We start from the raw sequence: 13,275 nt of genomic DNA, 5'->3' as shown, positions 1-13,275 counted from the left end.
CTGGGCTGAGAAACATTTCCCAGATAACCCACTCCTATATCCAGCAAGTTGGTATTTGTTGGCAGAAGTTTCTCCAGTGTGGTACTGTCTACCCGGAGATGCAGGAGCAGTACACGCCAGCATTTCTTTGAGGTTCTAACTTTGGAAGTTATGATTTGTCATTGCTGTGGTATTATCTTATTAGTTACAAAAATCATCCCTGTCCACCGTGGGAAGAGGCCACAGGAAATGAATGCTAGGATGTGCGAACCCTTAGATCCATCTTGGAGGTTGATGCCACCTGCTAGTCGGCTTCAAATGTTCATACCAAGTGGCACCTTAAGCTCTGTCAGTTATTTATCAGGGCAAAATAAACCTTATCTCTGGGGCACTTAGCCTGTCAGTAGAGTCTGCTTTACACAATGCCTTTTCCATGTTGCTGTGCATTCTGGCCCTACCAGCTTCTACTGCCAATAGCTCCCATGGTCCATTTTAGTCGGTTCCAAGGAAGGCTTATGTAGTTATAAACAGTGCCCTATAGCTTCAGGTAACAGGAGACGCCCCAGTGCCAACTCGCAAGGAAATGTCCTCTGAAATTCTCAAACGTAGGAACTTATTCCTCCACGTTCCAAATATTTCCTCGATCTTACTCTTGTTAAGCTGAGAGCCATGTCTTGTTGGTTGTCACCTTGAACTACTTCGTCTCTGCCTTCTTAAATTCACCAAATTCTGCCCCACCTCCTCCTCCTGCTACCTCCGTGCCTTATCCCTTGAAATTATTAAAATTTCCATGAAATGTTTCCCCTGTACCTTTTCTACAGAACAACTCAGCCATCGTTTTCCCAACACCCTGGTGTCTTTAGTACCTCTGATGGTTAACATTGGTTTTCAACTGGACAGGATCTAGAATCACCTAAGATAGAAATCTCTGGAAACACATCTATGGGTGAGTTTGGAGATTAGGTTCATTAAATATGGGTGGCACCTTTCCATGTTTTGGGGTTCTGGACTACATAAAAAGGAGATAACAAACCAGACACCTACAATTAACTCTGCTTCCTGACTGTACTGACTGGTTTTGTGTCAACCTGAGACAAGCTAGAGTGATCAGAGAGGAAGGAGCCTCACCTGAGGAAATGTCGCAATGAGATCCAACTGTAAGGCATTTTGTCAATTAGTGACCAATGTAGGAGGGCCCAGTTCATGGTCAGTGGTGCTGTCCTTGGACTCTTTGTTTTGGGTTCTATAAGAAGTTGGACTGAGCAAGCTATGGGAAGCAAGTCAGTAGGCAATATCCCACCATGCCCTCTATATCAGCTCCTGCTTCTGGGATTCTGCCCTGTTTGAGTTCCTGTCCTGATATCCTTCAGTGGTGAACAGCAATGCTGAAATGTAAGTCTAACAAACCTCCACAGCTTACCATTTGGTCATGATGTTTCATCGTAGCAATAGAAACTATAACTACGGCACTGATTTGTGGATGCAGTGCTGTCAAATACCTCAGACTCTTGACCCTATGGCTTCTTTACTGTGAGAAACAGATCCTCAAACCATGAACTTACATAAGCCCTTCCTTTCTCAAGTGATTTTTCCTGGAAACTTGTCATAAAAGGGAGAAAAGTAACAAATATAGCACCATATAGCTCCTATATAACCACCCTACAAATGGTCAGACTTAAAGAAATATACCCAGTCTTTTCATCCCAGACAAGCTAGGGTAAGGTTGTCAAACAGGGAACAAAGACCAAATGTACCCTTAAAATGAAACAGTTTAAAAACTGGAAAGGAAATTAATAGTTTCCAAACTACTAGCCATTGGGCAGTGGAGGACATTAGACTCCAAGAAAGGGGAAACAAATCAAGTATCCACCTCAGAGAGCTCTCAGCTTACAGCCAAGATAGAATTCCTTCCCTTGGGGGGCAAGAAAAAGCCAAAGTGTGCACACTGGTGAGACTGAGGTCATGAGTAAGGGCTTAGGATCAGAGACAAGAAAGTTACATAGACAACTACTCTGCAGATCTTCAGAGGGCCTCCATCAAGTCCTCAACCAAATGCTGATGACAGGAAGCATAGAAGGGGACTACCTGGGGCTGAAGAAAGAAGGGCAGTAGGGTGAAATGGTCTCTAGGCTAACCAGACCTGTGATGCTGCCCACTAAAATGCTAACTAGTGGTCAAAGTGCTTCCAAATAGCTGCATCACTGAACAAAACTGGACAATATTTGTAGAAATGTGAATCTATGCCAAGAAAGTCAAATTCATATCTACCACCCAACCAACCTCAAGTTAGCAAGCATGCGAAGAAGCAGGAAGACATCACATGTAACAAGAAGGAACATCAATCAGGGACAGTTAGTCTACAATAATAGAATGTTAGGCAAGGGTGCTATTTGCATTTTTCTCAGTTGTTTCTTGAACCAGGGTCTTGCTGGATAGATGTAACTGAATTCAAACCGGCTGTGTAGCCCAGGCTGCCCTCAAACTCACGCTCCCCCTGCCTCAGCCTCCACAGTGCTGGAATTAGTGACCCATGCCACACACTTGAGTCAAAGCAATTATTTTTAACTATATTACAAGTAGGGCAAAGTTAGAGGAGAAGTTTAGCACAGGTGAAATGATAGGGACCCAAGTGAACTCCAAGAGATGAAAAGGTCAAAGCCTGAGATAAGATAATACACTATAAGGAGTTAATATTGCATTGGCTTTTTCAGGGGAAAAGGAAATAGCAAAAGAAAGACATCACCGCCAACTAAAGAAGAGAGGAAAAATTGAAAACAGTTCAGTGTAAGTGAACTTCTGAAGTTTCCCTGAAGAGGAGTAAAGGTGAACGTGGACACCATTTGAAGAAGTAACAGACCAAATTTTCCAAACTAGGAATTACGAACTCCTAAATGTAACAAGCTCTGAAAACTCGACAGAAACAGAGAACTAGTAAATCCCCCTCATAGTCAGATTGCTTAAAGCCAATGACAAAAACAGTCACACACACACACCCAGCCAGGGAGAAGACAGGTCATCAACTTTACTGCATCTGACATTAACTAAAATCCAAAAATGGAGGACACACCTGTGAGGGAATTTTGCTTAATTTGAAGAAGGCTTTTGATCTAGATCTATGAGTTAGGAAGACACAGCATGAATCCAAATCTTTTGAGCTGGAAAAGGACACGACTTTCATCCAAATCCTGAGGTAGGAAGACAAACCTCTAATCTGGACCACACCTTCTGCTGCAAGTTTATATGGAAGCTGGAAACTTTTATTCTTTGCTGCTTGCCCTTGCCTCCTAGCAAGTCCATCCCTTCATGAACTTAGAGACTACTGGCATTAGAGACTACTTCTTTGGGATTCTAGCACATACTGAAGACCTTCAGGCATCCAAGCTCATAAACTGAACACCTACTAGATTCTTGGACTTTCCAGCCATGGTGGGATTTGCTGAACCGCGTTCTGTAAGTCATTCTAATAAATCTCGGTTTTTTTTTTATCTGAGGAGTTTAGTTTTATTTATGTTTTGGTTTTTCTTGTCATAAAATCTCTATATACTGATGAGCTTTGGGGGACAGAAAGGAGGCAAACGAAGCTGTCTACGTTGCTCTATTTATTTTGATGGCGACTCTGTCTTTCTTCAGTGAAGAAAGTACTTGGAATGGACTGAGGGGAAATTGCCTGCAATTTGAGAATACTGCCAAACCACATGTCCCTAACTGAGTTCATCCCCCTCAGTGAGCCTATGCTATGGTAAGCAATACTGTTTGCGGTACACCTGTTGGATACATGGAGCAGGGAGCACTGAGAAGCCAGTTGACCCATGTGGAAGGTAGAAGACTCGTAAAACTCTCAGAAGGTAAGGACACAGCAGTCTAGGTGACCTTAGGAGCAATGGTTCATGTTCTGTTTTCAAATTAGTATAACCAGGGAAACTTCCAGGATTATAGATCCCTGGGGTTCATTCCCTATGAACATGTGTAAGAAAGGGTGCACAAAACCACAAAACTGGCTACCCTTATTGTAAATAGGAGAGAATGGCCAGAGTCATGGAGGGGTGCGGTCATGTGGAGGCCCAAAAATGTGAGCCTATTGTCACCTTATCTGATACAGAATTTGGATGTTGTTCAAAATGGTTGACCAGTGTAGTTGCATATCCCAACTCAGGATGTGATTACTTGGTTCTTTTGACATTAAGATATGGATCTACAAGTAGTTCCATTCCATCCTGACAAATGGTCAGGATATGCAAACTAACTTCTGAAGCCCCTCTTCAAATATGAGAAGGGTAGGCTAAGGGTTTTTTTAATTGATTTTTCATTGAACTCTACATTTTTCTCTGCTCACCTCCCTGCCTCTCCTATCCCCTTCAACCCTCTTTAATGGTCCCCCTGCTCCCAATTTACTCAGGAGATCTTGTCTTTTTCTACTTCCCATGTAGATTAGATCCATGTATGTCTCTCTTAGGGTTCTCTTTGTTGTCTAGGTTCTCTGGGATTGTGATTTGTGGGCTGGTTTTTTTTTTTTTTTTGCTTTATGTCTAAAAACCACTTATGAGTAGTTACATATGATATTTGTCTTTCTGCATCTGAGTCACTTCACTCAATATGATGTTTTCTAGATCCATCCATATGCTTGAAAATTCCAAGATGCCATTATTTTTTCAGCTATGTAGTACTTCATTGTGTAAATGTGCCACATTTTCCTAATCCATTCTTTGGTCGAGGGGCATTTAGGTTGTTTCCAGTTTCTGGCTATGACAAACAATGTTGCTATGAACATAGTTGAGCACATGTCCTTGTGGCATGATTGAGCACCCTTTGGGTATATACACAAAAGTGGTATCACTGGGTCTTGAGGAAGGTTGTTTCTAAATTTCTGAGAAATCACCATACTGATATCCAAAGGGGCTGTACCAGCTTGCACTCCCACCAGCAATGTAGAAGTGTTCCCTTTACCCCACAACCTCTCCAGCATAAGTTATCATCAAAGTTTTTGATCTTGGCCATTCTTACAGGTGTAAGATGGAATCTCAGAGTTGTTTTGATTTGCATTTCTTTGATGACTAAGGATGTTGAACATTTCCTTAAGTGTCTTTCAGTCATTTTAGATTCCTCTGTTGAGAGTTCTCTGTTTAGGTCTGTACTCCATTTTTTTAACTGGATTATTTGTTCTTTTGATGACCAATTTCTTGAGTTCTTTGTATATTTTGGAGATCAGACCTCTATCTAATGTGGGGTTGGTGAAGATCTTTTCCCATTCTGTAGGCTGTTGTTTTGTCTTGTTGACTGTGTCCTTTGCTTTACAGAAGGTTTTCCGTTTCAGGAGGTCCCATTTATTAATTGTTTCTCTTAGTGTCTCTGCTACTGGAGTTATATTTAGGAAGTGGTCTCCTCTGACAATGTGTTCAAGTGTACTTTGTACTTTCTCCTTTATGAGGTTCAGTGTGGCTGGCTTTATGTTGAGGTCTTTGATCCATTTGGACTTGAGTTTGGTGCATGGTGATAGATATGGATCTATTTTCATTCTACTACTTATTGATACCCAGTTATCCCAGCACCATTTGCTAAATATGCTTTCTTTTTTCAATTTGATATTTTTTGCTTCTTTGTCAAAAAATCAAGTGTTCGAAGGTGTGTGGATTAATATCTGGGTCTTCGATTCAGTTCCATTGGCCCTCCTGTCTGTTTTTTGTACCAATACCAGGCTGTTTTCAGTACTGTAGCTCTGTAGTAGAATTTGAAGTCAGAGATCGTGATGCCTCCAAAAGTTCTTTTATTGTACAGGATTTTATCCTGAGGTTTTTTGCTTTCCCATATGAAGTTGAGTTCCATTCTTTCTAGGTCTGTGAAGAATTTTGCTGGGATTTTGATGGGCATTGCATTGAATCTGTAGATTGCTTTTGGTAAGATTGCCATTTTTATGATGTTACTTCTTCCTGCCCAAGAGCATGGGAAATCTTTCCACTTTCTGGTGTCTTCTTCAATTTCTTTCTTCAAAGATTTAAAGTTCTTGTCATACAAGTCTTATACTTGTCTGGTTAGAGTTACTCCGAGATATTTTATGCTATTTGTGGCGATTGTGAAAGGTGATGTTTCTCCAATTTTTTGGCCCTTTTATCATCTGTGTAAAGAAGGACTACTGATTTTTTGAGTTAATCTTGTATCCTACTACATTATTGAAAGTGTTTATGAGTTGTAGAAGTCCCTTGGTAGAATTTTTGTGGTCGCTTATGTAAACTATCATATCATCAGTAAATAGTGAGTAAATAGTAAATCATCAGTAAATAGTAAATTTCTGCTTTGTATCCCCTTGATTTCCTTTTGTTGTCTTATTGCTCTAGCTAGGACCTCAAGAACTATATTGAATAGATATGGAGAGAGTGGACAACCTTGTCTTGTTCCTGATTTCAGTGGGATCACTGGGAGTTTTTCTCCATTTTGTTTGGTGTTGGCGGTTGGCTTGCTGTACATTGCCTTTATTACATTTAAGTATGTTCCTTGTATCCCTGCTCTCTCCAAGACCTTTATCATGAAGGGGATGTTGTATATTGTTGAAAGCTTTATCTGTATCTAATGAGATAATCATGTGGTTTTTACTTTTCAGTTTGTTTATATGGTGGATTACGTTGACAGATTTTCATATGTTGAACCATCCTGCATCTCTGGAAGGAAGCTGACTTGATCATGGTGGATAATGATTCTGATGTGTTCTTGGATTAGATTTGCCAGTATTTTATTTAGTATTTTTGCATTAATGTTCGTGAGTGAGACTGGTCTGTAATTCTCTTTCTTAGTAATGTCTTTATGTGGTTTGTATATCGGGGTAATTGTAACCTCATAAAAAGAGTTTGGCAATGTTCCTTCTGTTTCTATTGTGTGGAACAATTTGAGGAGTATTGGTATTAGTTCTTCTTTGAAAGTCTTGTATAATTCTTTGCTGAAACCATCTGGTCGTGGGCTTTTTTTGGTTGGGAGACTTTTGATGACTGTTTCTATTTCTTTAGCATTTATAGGTCTGTTTAATTTGCTTATCTGGTCTTGATTTAATTTTGGCAAGTGATATTTATCTAGAAAGTTGTCCATTTCCCTTAATTTTCCAATTTTGTGGAGTACAGGTTTTCAGAATATGACTAATGATTCTCTGTATTTCCTCCATGTCTATTGCTATGTTCCCTTTTTCATTTCTGAATTTGTTAATTTGGATATTCTCTCTCTGCCTTTTGGAAGTTTGGATAAAGGCTTGTCTATTTTGTTGATCTTCTTGAAGAATCAACTCTTTGTCTCATTGATCCTTTGTATTGTTTTCTTTGTTTCTATTTTGTGGATTTCAGCTCTCAATTTGATTGTTCCCGCCATCTAATTCTCTTGGGTGAATTTGCTTCTTTTTGTTCTAAAGTTTTCAAATGATCTGTTAATTCACTACTGTGGAATTTTTCCAGCTTCTTTATGTAGGCATTTGGTGCTATGAACTTTCATGTTAACACTACTTTCATTGTGTCCCATAAATTTGGGTATATTGTATGGTCATTTTCATTGATTTTTAGGAAGTCTTTAACTTCTCCCTTTATTTCTTCCTTGACCCATTGATGATTCAGGTGAGCATTATTTAACTTCCATGTCTTTATGGGTTTTCTGGAATTAATGTTGCTATTGAATTCTAGTTTTAAGCCATGGTGATCTGACAAGATATGTGAGGTTATTCCATTTTTTTTAATCTGTTGAGATTTATTTTGTTACTGAGTATGTTTCTGTAAGTGTCCCTGGTCTGCATCTGCTCCTGCGGAGGTCCCTGACTTGGTGTTAGTCCTGCAAAGGTCTCTGGCTCATATCTACTCCCCTCAGGGGTCCTGGACTCAGCTGTGCGTGGACCCACAGAGGACCTGGCTCAGGTCGACTCCCTCAGAGGTTTCAGACTCTGCCTGAACCTGCAGAGGTTTCTGGTTCCTGTCTACTCTCTCAGGGGTCCCAGCCTGACACCTGGACCCACAGGGGTCCTGGCTCAGGGCCTGCAGAGGTCTCTGGCTCTGACCCATTCGCTCCCCTGCACCTGCTCCTGTGGAGTTCGCCATCTCAGGCCTGCTCTGGCCTAGGTCACCAGCCCAGTCCTGCTTCCCAGGTCTGGATTTGCTCCTGTTCCCATGGAGTTCACCATCCCAGGCCCCATATATCTTGTTTCTATACATATAGAGAGAGAGATTAATTTTATATATGTGTGTGTGTGTCTGTGTGTGTGTTACTCTAGAGAATCCTGACTAATACACAGTTGTAAACACAACTAAAGAAAAAGAGAGGTTGTATAAAAATAAAATTGTGTGAGACTTTTTTTTACAGCACTTCAAACCAAAAGATAAAGCAATAATTTATGGTACTGAAAGACAAAACTTTTAACCTACATGTATAGAAAGATATATCGAAAGACATAACTGGAACGATAGATAGATAGATAGATAGATAGATAGATAGATAGATAGATAGATAGATAGATGATAGATAAATGATAGATAGATAGATAGATAGATGATAGATAGATAGATGATAGATAGACAGATGATAGATAGATAGATAGATAGATAGATAGATAGATAGATAGATAGATAGATAGATAGATAGATGATTGATAGATAGATAGATAGATAGAGATAGATAGATAGATTGATTGATTGATTGATAGATAGATAGATGATAGATTGAGAGATAGATGATAGATAGATGATAGATAGATAGATAGATGATAGATAGATAGATAGATAGATAGATAGATAGATAGATAGATAGATGATAGATAGACAGACAGAGAACAATAACTAGAATTCTGCCCCCAACAGAAATGCTTTCCAAAGCAGTAATTACAAATGAAGGAAATTGACTGAGATAAGAATCTGATCTGTACAAGGCAATAAAGAGCACTGAAGAGAGTTCTTACAAGGATACATATAAAGGACTTTTCAAAAATATTTACTATTACCTCCTAAATTTAAAAAAAATAACATGTAGCATATGGTTTGTAACATGTAAGAAATAGATATGAGGTCAAGAGCGGTGAGTAAGACTTTTCTGAACATGAAGTGGCGCAATGTCACCAGACAGTGATGACAAGCTTAAATGCTACATTGTAAAGCCCGGAGCAGTCCCTAAAATAACATACTGAACAATTATAGTTCCTGAGCCAACAAAGAAGATCAAATGGATCGTGAAAGAGAGTCAATTTCCAAAAGAAGGAAGACAAGGAAATAGAATGAAAACAGATGGGACAAACAAAAATAAGCAACTACAACCATAATCACACCAAATTGTGAATAGCATTCCAGTTAACAAGCAGAGCTTCTCAGATTAGAAGACGCAGGAAAGACCCGACTACATGCTGCCTACAGGGAACCTACCTTACAAATTAAGAAGAAAGTTGTAAAAACCCAGCCATCTGCCTTCTGTTATACTCCCAAGTTGCTGAAAACTACCAGGAGAAAAAACTTATAAAAATGGGTGTGTTATTGCTATTGTAAGTTCGTGGCATGTTTCCTTCTCTACTCTCCATAGTAAATGACCCAAGACTTCTACTTACGCTGCTGGCACCAGAACGGCTTGACTTCCTCCTTCACAGGGAACAGCAGCTACCTGCCCGCCACCTACTAGGTAAGTGTTCCACACTTACCTTCATTCCCTTTTCACCAAATTCAGAGCGGTGGTACTGGCTCCCCTCCTCTATCAAAGTCCTGAGCAGCCAGCCATCCCGCAAATCCCCAGGTTCAAGCTCCCATCAGCAACCCTAACCTTAGTTAGGGTTTCTATTGCTGTGAAGAGACACCATAACCACAGCAGCTCTTATAAAGGAAAGTATATTTATAATTGGGGCTGGCTTACAGTTTCAGAGGTTTAGTCTGTTGTCATCATAGTGGGAAGTGTGGCAGCATGCAAGCAGGCATGTTGCTGGAGAAGCCAATAATTCTACCTCTGGATCGACAGGAAGCCTTAAGAGAGAATGACACTGGGTCTGGATGGAGCATTTGAAACCTCAAAGCCCACTCCCAGAGACACACTTCCTCCAACAAAGCCACACCTCCTAATAGTGCCACATCCTAGTGACAAAGCGTTTGCATCTATGTGTCCATGGGGGTCATTCTTATTCAGACCCCAGAGAGTGTCTTTGCTTTCGCACTCCCACTGCCTTTGAAGGAGACACTCGGTCCTCTTAGTTACGTGCCCTACCATTCAGTCCTCATGTATCTCCATGTTCAACGTCTGGGTCAAGCCGCAGACCAGAGAATCCACAGGGCCACAGGCAACCACGTCACACTTAGCATTAGTGTGGTGAGAGACTGAGATAAGAGGAAACAAATCAGTTGGTAGGCCTTTTTGTAGGCACAGGCAAGTCATGTGTATATGGGGAATTGGTTCTGGGTCAAAGCAACAAAAATATTAAAACACACACAGAGACAGGCAGGCAGCCAGACAGATAAATACCCACACACAAAGGCGGGAATTAAATAAATAAATAAACGTTTGCTCTTACTCTCGGGGCTACTTGCTATAAAATCCAGGCTTGGAAAGAAAAAAAAAATAAGAATCAGATAATAGTTTGGGGTCTGACAGATTAAAAAACATTTTTTAAGTGAAAGGAAGGGTATCTGTGTGAAGGAGCGGAAGTTAAAACGCAGGCAATTAGCAGACAAAGTGTCATTTTCACTGTGTTCCTGCCAGTTAATGGAGTTCGATGGCCGCGGTGAGATGAGAGTCTCAGTCCTGAGTGACAGGCACTCTTTAAAAGAAAACCTGAAGTGAAGGAGCAACCGCCGTGCAGTCGTTTGTTCCGTGTTGAGAATAAGAACCCTCATTTCCCGCACTCATGCTTAGGGGAGCTATGGTGGCTGTCAGACTGGTCCGCGAAATCTCTGCCACTTCCCAGCAGGAGGTGGCTGGAGTTCAATGTGAACTGTACCCACATCAGCAGGTGGCCCTGGATGGGAAGGCGGTGGAACCTTTGCAAGGTAGAAACTCACGGGAGAAAGCGGGTCACTTGGAAGTGGGCCTTAGGCTTTCTAGACCGCCCCCACCTTCACTTCCTGTTTACGCTCTGCTTTGTGAGAGTAGATAAAATAGGAAGTGCCCAGCCAACCTCCTGCTCCTCCCACCGCCCCTTCCCTCCCTGGTCTTCCCAGGATGGATTCTATCTCTCTGAAACTCTAAGCCCAAAGATGCTGCTTGAGTTGCTTTTCTCAAGAGTATTTACCACACAAGAATGTAACCAAGACAGCGCTAGAGCAGGATTCCTCTTCTCCGGCGTCAGCTCTTTTGAGTAGCTCTTCTGACAAATGAGATGAAGTTGAATGTGCGTGCTTATCTTCAAAGGCCAGGATATGACATGTCACGTGACTGTGACAGGAAGCCGGCTTGCCCTGATCTCCTGTGTACTACACACTTCAGGAAGCCCAGATGCTTTGATAGGATGTCTCCCTTTCTGAGAACCCAACTGATAAGGAACTAAGGTCTCCAACTAATAACAATGTGGAATTGAAGTACTATGGTTTGGCTACATGTCTCCTAAAGGGCCACGCATTAAAAGCTCAGCCGCCAAACCGTGTCTCTTAGTGGAGGAAGTAGAACCTTAAAAGTAAAACCTTAAAGCCCAGCAGGAAATCTCATCGCTGAAGGCATGCCTTCAAACGGGGTGTTAGGGTATAGAACCTTCTTCTTCCCTGCCCTTTGCCGCTCTCCAGCCACTACAATGTGCTGCTTTCCTCTGGATCCACAGGCAAGAGGGATAACCTAGTCATGGATGGAAACCTCCATGAGTATAAGCCACGTATTCATCAGAAGTTAACGTGGTTGAACTGGTGAAATGGCTCAGTGGATGAAAGCCATTTCTCGCACGAGCCTCCTGACCTGAGTTCAGGCCCTGGCACCCAGGGTGGGAGGGGGAAACCAACTCCTGATTGTTGTCTTTAGTCCTCCATACCCATATTGCGGCATATTTGCATGCGCACACACACACACACACACACACACACACACACAGTATATACACACAATAATAAATAAGATTTTTACTCAGCATTTTCTCGTTATACAAGCATTATCTAAGATCGTCGATTTAAAAAGAAAAAAGGTTTATTTTGGCTCATGGTTTCAGAAGTTTGATTTAATCTCAACTGGTCCAGTTGCCTTTGCCCCTGAGGTCAGTGCTGTCCATCACGATGGGAGCAAATATTGGGGGTAAGCGACCTACCTATGGTAGCCAGGAAATAAAGGGGAAGGAAATTCCAGAATCCCAATATCCCCTGATCCCCTCAATTCCCACACTTACTTCCATTAGTCTCTACCCCCTCCTGATAACACAAACACATGGCCTTTGCAGGGTCGAGTTCTAAGGGTTATCATCTCAAGTATCTCCTGTAAAAATAAGGAATGGTGGGCTGTGTTCCCGCCCAGATCCCGGCTAGCTTACCCCCCAAATAATTACACAGAAACTGTATTCTTTTAAACACTGCCTGGCCCATTATCTGTAGCCTCTTATTGGCTAACTCTTACATATTGCTTTAACCCATATTTAGTAATCTGTGTAGCACCATGAGGTGGTGGCTTACCGAGAGGATTTTAACCCGCGTCTATCTTGGGCAGGAGAAGCATGGCGACTGCCTCACTTCCCTCCTTCCCAGCATTTTGTTCTGTCTATTCCACCTACCTTTGTTCTGACCTATCAGGCCAAGCAGTTTCTTTATTAACCAATGAAAGTAACACATAGACAGATAACCCTCCTCCATCAATCTCCTAGAGGACTATAAACCTGGTTTCCAAGTACACCTTGCCTAGGATACCTGAACAACGAGGGTCCAGATCCAGCCCCTGTTCTGCTCTCTGGCTATCAACCATCATGAACAGTGTGAGAAAAACCAATGTTTTTCTGCTTAAGTGACTGAGTTTTGTGGTGTGGTGATGCAGATGGCATCTCTTTAGATCCGCACTCTGAGTCTTCCACATTCCCAACGTCACATCCCTTACACCGTTTCTTACATTTCAATAGATGTGAGTTTAGTGGCTGATGTTCTTACCCCAGGCTTAAGCTCCAGTTCTGATATTCATTAGAAGCTTCTAGAAAAAGGAACTTCCAAACTAGAAATTTAGAACTGTAACCCACCCTCTTCTGCCCACAAGGATTCATGTCCAAAATATTGGGTTTAAGAGATCGCTGAACTGGTACATAACTGAGCGTTTCTTTTCAGCATTCTAGATAGATCTGACTCTGCCTTAGAAAAGTCACGGCTTTCCATTTTCAGAGCTAATGGATTTCTTAGTTCCTGAGGGGAAATCCATGCC

Source organism: Myodes glareolus, chromosome 27, assembly GCF_982192425.1.
Source record: "Myodes glareolus chromosome 27, mMyoGla1.1, whole genome shotgun sequence".
Taxonomy (NCBI): Eukaryota; Metazoa; Chordata; class Mammalia; order Rodentia; family Cricetidae; genus Myodes; species Myodes glareolus.
Note: the sequence above shows the minus strand (reverse complement) of the source record.